At 39.4% G+C, this 6,000-nt stretch overlaps 1 long non-coding RNA gene across 2 annotated transcripts in view; it reads right to left on the reverse strand.

Annotated features, from left to right (window-relative positions):
* Positions 1–5,750, reverse strand: part of LOC115300945 — a 31,061-nt gene extending 25,311 nt beyond the window's left edge. Inside the window, exon 1 of one of the 2 annotated variants that reach the window (XR_003912929.1) lies at positions 5,596–5,750. This is a non-coding gene — a long non-coding RNA (uncharacterized LOC115300945). Of the gene's footprint in view, positions 1–4,521; positions 4,909–5,595 lie in introns of those variants that run through there. The other variant, XR_003912930.1, reaches the window with a different exon arrangement.
* Positions 5,751–6,000: the final 250 nt, after the last annotated feature.

The raw sequence follows: 6,000 nt of genomic DNA on the forward strand, positions 1-6,000 counted from the left end.
ATTTCAGACTTCTAGCTCCCAGGACAGAGAGCATAAATTTCTGTTATCTTAAGTCACCCAGTTGGTAGTAGTTTGCTATAGCTTCCCCTTGGGGAAACTAATACATCTTCCTTGCTATCTATATGAAAAGATGTTCTAGACTCATTTTGTATTAGGTTGGACAATAATTGACAATTTCATTTGGTTCAAACTGATATTTTTCTTGCTCTAGTCCTGGAGTCAGCAACATCTGCAAGCAGCCTTGATTCCTTTTAGTGGAAAATGGTATTTCAAGATCATAATCTGGGAGCTAGAAATGCTCGCCCTTACTAGATTGGTCACTGTGTTTAGGTTCTTTCAGAGTTATGTGTGTCTTTTATAAGCTAAAATATATTGAGTTTGGGTTCTTGTTATTTTAAAAAAATGAGATTTCTTGCTCTTGATCTAGATCAGAATAAGACATTTCTCCAAGGAGTGCTGATCTTGAAATGCCATTATCTACATACTAGGTTTACTCATTGCTAGTGGGTTATTTCTAGGCTTCTGCAGAGGCAGGGGAAAAAATAAGGCAAAATGCATCATGATACTTTAAAAAAATTTTTTTTACTGTTCATTTATTCTTGAGAGAGAGAGAGAGAGAAAGAGAGAGACAGCATGAGTCGGGGGGGGGGGGGCAGAGAGACACAGAATTTGAAGCAGCCTCCAGGCTCTGAGCTGTCAGCAAACAGCCTGTTGCAGGGCTTGAACCCACAAACTGTGAGATCATGACCTGAGGTGAAGTTGATGGCTTAACTGACTGAGCCATCCAGGTGCATCATGATACTTTTAATTCAAATTTAGGACTATAGAATTTTTACTTATCCACTTCTATCTTACATCTGTATTTCCTTTTCCTCATGTTGGGAATCTTGGTTTTTAAGAATGATTGAGTTGATATAATTAGAATATCACATAATTACTCATTTTATTTATCCCATATTTCATTTTTAAAAAACAACAAAATAGATACACAAACATTATCACCAACAATACAGAGGAGAGCAAAATATTTTTTTTCACATTTGTTTTTAGAAAACATTTCACTAAAGATGCAGAGTCAAATTACTGTGTTTTGGGGTGCCTGGGTGACTTAGTCGGTTAAGCATCTGACTTCGGCTCAGGTCATGATCTCAAGGTTCATGGGTTCCAGCCATGAAGCTGCAAGCCCAGAGCCTGAAGCCTGCTTTAGACTCTGTATCTCCCTCATCTGACTTCAGCTCAGGTCATGATCTCAAGGTTCATGGGTTGCAGCCATGTGCTACAAGCCCAGAGCCTGAAGCCTGCTTTAGACTCTGTATCTCCCTCTCTTTCTGCCCCTTTCTTGCTTACACTCGGTCTCTCTTTATCAAAAATAAATAAACATTAAAAAAATTACTGTTTTAAAGTCACTTGAAAAGGTTCCTCTCTGTGTTATGAAATCTACTATTAGCTTTATTTGCTTTATTTTCTTTCAGTTTTGAGACTAATTAAAGTTAATTTTATTTTATAAATAAAGTTTATTTTATAACTAATTTTATTTTACTTTATAATTAAATGAATGTTTTCAGAGCCAAATATAAAAAATATATTTAAATAAGCCTAGTTTCTATTCCTGTCCTCATCATGTTATTTTCTCCTTGACTTCTTAGGTAACCTTCCTTAAAAAAAAATTATGGCTTATCTTTCCTTTTTTTTCTTAACATAAGCAAGTATGTATACATGTACACACACTTTTATAGTTCCTCTTTTCTTAAACGGTAACATACAAAGAAGACATCTCTACTTATTTTTTTCACTTAACACTCTGTACTGAAAATTACCCATAGTGGTAAATAGAGATACTGCTCCTTCCTTGTTATAGCTGCATAGTATTTCACTGTGTGCAAGTACCACGGTTTATTCAACCTATGTGGACATGTAGGGATGTTTCTTTTCTTTTGGTGTTATAAGCAGTCCCATAATGAAGTCTTGGGCGTACATACACCTTTTCATATTTTTGCTACAGTATCTGTGGGATAGAGTCCTAGAATTGGCATTGCTGGGTCAATGGGTAAATTCATTTGTAATTTGCTAGATATAATTGTACACATGTGTAACCAACCAATTCGATTAATTCCAATGATAAATCAGCATTTCCCTTAAGGAATCTTATCTCACGACAGCATATATTATTTTTACATACAAAAGTTAGGCTGTATACTCACCACTTAAGGTATCAAAATTTAGCAAAAGGGTAAGTAAAGTAACAAAATTAAAGTAACAAAAGAAAATTAAAGTAACAAAATTTATTTTGTGGGTAAATTAATCACTAACCACGGCATCGTTATTAAGATTTCATACTGGTACTCTACAAAATGAGTTAAAAAGACCTTCCCCCTACTTTGAGGTAGCTGTTAATACACTTACCATTAATAATAAAAACATCCACCCAATACTTATCATAGCACTTTCTAGTACCTTTGACCTTCCTAACAGTCACAGGTGCTGGTTACTATTTCATCTTATCAGCACAGAGAGGTTTAGTTACTGCAGAATGTCTCACAGTAAAGTAACAGTATTGTCAAACCTGGTTGCACAGATTCTGCACTAAGTTATTTTTACTAAGCCACCATAACGGACTAGTATTTCCATATACAACAAGACTTGCAAGTTAGCTGCTGTTTTAAGAAATGGAGTAGCAATTTTAAACTAAGAAGGGAGGAACAACACTAAAAAAAAATTTTTTTTAAATATCCACCTCATGTATAAAAGTAATTTGTGTGGCCAGTAATTTCTTTTTATTTACCACATCAAACATCACTGTATATGGAAATCGACAGGTTTTTTTGTTGTTATTGTTGTTTTTGCAAAAGCCTGAAAAAATAGGTGAACTCTGCATTATTATTATTGTTTTGGTAGGACTGAAATACATCAGTGCTTCTAAGATCTGGAATGAATACTGTAACTATGCACTATACTTTACAATAGGGGCTTTCATTAGGACTGGTAAGCTTGAGTTATAAGATCTTTCTTCTTCACTTCTGTATTCTCCAAAAGTGCCCCAAATTACTGAGCATATAAGGGCTGCCTGATGCCTAAATATGCCAGAAAATTAGCTTAGCTATTATTTAAGAACATGGAAAATGAAGGTAAGTTATATAATGAGATTTTAATTCAAGTTAATTTCCAGGAGCAATCTTTTTAGATTTTTTTCTTTCTTGGCATTGTTGCTAAAATAGTCATTTGAACAGTAAAATATTTTAATGTTTGGACGTACAAGGTTTAGTGTCATTTTGTTTAATATTAAAATTTATGCACTACGTTTTTCCTTTGCTTTTTTTGTTTGGCAGTTATCCACTGGTTTAGGCAGAATATTAACATTAAAAGGAAGAAGTAACTTTTTATCCTCCAGTACAGGACATTTTGGGGAAAAAAAAAAGAAAGAGCATTATTATATAGCTATCTGTTTAAGTATATAATTTAAGTATAAAACAAAGTAGGAGTTTGCTAACTGATTATCCAGTATAAATATTTCATATATGGTACAAGAAGCTGCTAAAATCAGAAAAGTTATTTAAGCTCCCCTGTCCTCCCAAAAGTTCATATAAAAACAATTTGAATATAATGCTAAATCTAGTCTTAACATGAGAGGAGCTTTCTGTTCACAGATTTCCTGTTTTGTGAATTAACTGGCCTTCAAATTATTCACACCCACTATTTTGGTGCAAGATCAGGTAATATCTCTTTCTGAAACTAAACCGGCTGGCACACATATATAGTGATTGGAGGCATATTACAACTAAACGAGGACTGGAAAACAGTAAACTGGAACGGAATACATGGTGGTTACTTCGATGTCAAGCACACTGGAAGGAGAGGAAAGAGGTCTAGGTAAATATTAGCCAAGTGCTTTTAAAATGTGTAAAGAGAGGCCATCTCAGAGCCTCTAGAAAATAAGTATAAAGGTCTTAAGGAGTGCAGGGCTAGGTTTTCTGCCTTTTCAATCCAAAAGCTATATTTTGTTACTCCATAGGTCAGACTCAATCAGAATATAGCGGTCACAAACCCCCTTGGGAATAAGTCCATGCAGAGTAAATCTCCTAGATTCTAACCCACGTTCTGTACGCAGTAGTCTTAATCTTCACTGATGGCAAAACATTTTATTATTTAGTTAATACCAAATGGTTAGGGAACAACATGAGATGAAGGAGACGGATTCCATGTGCAAATTACTTGGTAGTAGGTATACACAAGGAGGTAAAAAGAAGTCCTCTTAAGCGGTGAAATTTACCAGGGTCGGTACTGTTTCGAATAACTTTTCGAGCTAATGGTCACCTGAATATTAAATGAATTACAAATATTCATGGAACCCTATTTTTATATATCAAGAACACTGTTTCCCTATGACTTTTTTCTTTAAGTGCCCTCAATAAGCAGCTGTGCATGGAACTGAAATGCAATTGTTAAGGCAAGAATGTAGGATTAGGAAGTTTTAAAAGACATCTCAAAAGTAATAGATATTCTCTACGCCCATCACAAACATACCGACAATATCCCATTTTCTGAGTACTAATGGCCTCTGCTTTCTCTAATTTTTTCCTTCAGGTCCTGGCAGGTCGCATATTTTCCCCTCTAGTATGGTGTCTTTGATAGTCTCCAAATTTGCTTTCAATGGCAGATAACTTTGACATTTTGTTTTGCTTTATGAGGATAAACTCCTTCGCTTGCCCAGACTACATTCCACATCTCTCAAAATTCTTACGGACAAGAGAATTAGGTACTGTGAGTTCTGCCTTCCAAACAGAGCATTCTCTGTTCTGTGTGAAATGTTGCCATACCGGCGGTATTCGCCTGAGGAAAGCACGGCAAACGCCTATTTAATTACACTCCAAGACATGGACGTTTTCTGCCGGCTCTCTTACAGCGAGGGGCTACGAGAGTTGGTGGGTCAAAGCAAGTATTTCAGGGGTTAAGTACTACACGCAGGCCATGTGGAATCACAGAATTTGAGCAGTATTTAAAAAAGAAAAAGCGGAGGGGGGAACGTTATCGTGCTGTCATAATCCGGTGGCTCGTGTTTCATTGTTGTTGTGTGTTTTTCGCATTTCCACTACCGTAATAAACCACCTAAAGTACACGGTGTACAAGGTGGCCGAACCTTAAGTGAATGGAAACACAGAGACTTAGCTGTACTGGTGGAGACAACTGAACCAGTTTCAGGAGTTACTAACTCTGAAATGTGTTAACAGTGGGCCCAAACCAGCTTTCCTCCCCTTCAGGAAAAGGTACACAATTCCCGAGGCGGAGGGCCCACCCTCCACAGGAGAACTAGAAAGCTAGGAACTCTAAATACAAGACTAGTTCATTCCCTGAGATGACTCCGCATTTAAAACTCTGACCGGAGTCCGAGCGCGCCCGGGACCGGAAGCGGGATCACGTGACTGGTCTTCCTCCGCAGCCATTGCTAGTGAGGCAGCCGGCAGCGTTTCTTCCATATTTCTTAGCTCCTCTAGCTGAGGGAAACGCAGAAACACCTGACACGAGGGGTATCCCAGGTAGCTTTGAAATCGAGTGTCACCAGAACTCACGTCTTCTAGCAATGCTCTAAAAGCCCCTTACCCTAAAAAGAGCTGTCGGACACTTCCGCCTGGGTGGCCACCACGTGATCACGCGAGACTTCGGAAGCCTACGGGCCGACTTCACTACTCCAGTTCTCAGGCTCCGCCCGCCCAGCGCCCTACTCGGCGCGTGACGACGCGGCCTAAGGCGGCCTCCGCCCCGGCGCGCCTGCGCAGGCGGCTCTCGCGGTGTCTCGCGCTCAGCCCCGCCCACCTCTGCCCCCGCCCTTTCCGCCCCTCCCTCCCCCTCCGCCCTGTCTCTCGGCGGCAGCGGCGGCGGCGGCGGCTCGCGCAGCTCGTTGGCTCACTATATAAAGGGGAGAAGCGGGCGGACCGGACGGCTGGAGCTGCAGCCGGTGGCGGCAGCGGCGGCGCGGGGAGCGGCGACCGGTGGTGGTTTCCCTCC

This window comes from Suricata suricatta, chromosome 9 (genome assembly GCF_006229205.1).
Source record: "Suricata suricatta isolate VVHF042 chromosome 9, meerkat_22Aug2017_6uvM2_HiC, whole genome shotgun sequence".
In the NCBI taxonomy this organism is placed as follows: Eukaryota; Metazoa; Chordata; class Mammalia; order Carnivora; family Herpestidae; genus Suricata; species Suricata suricatta.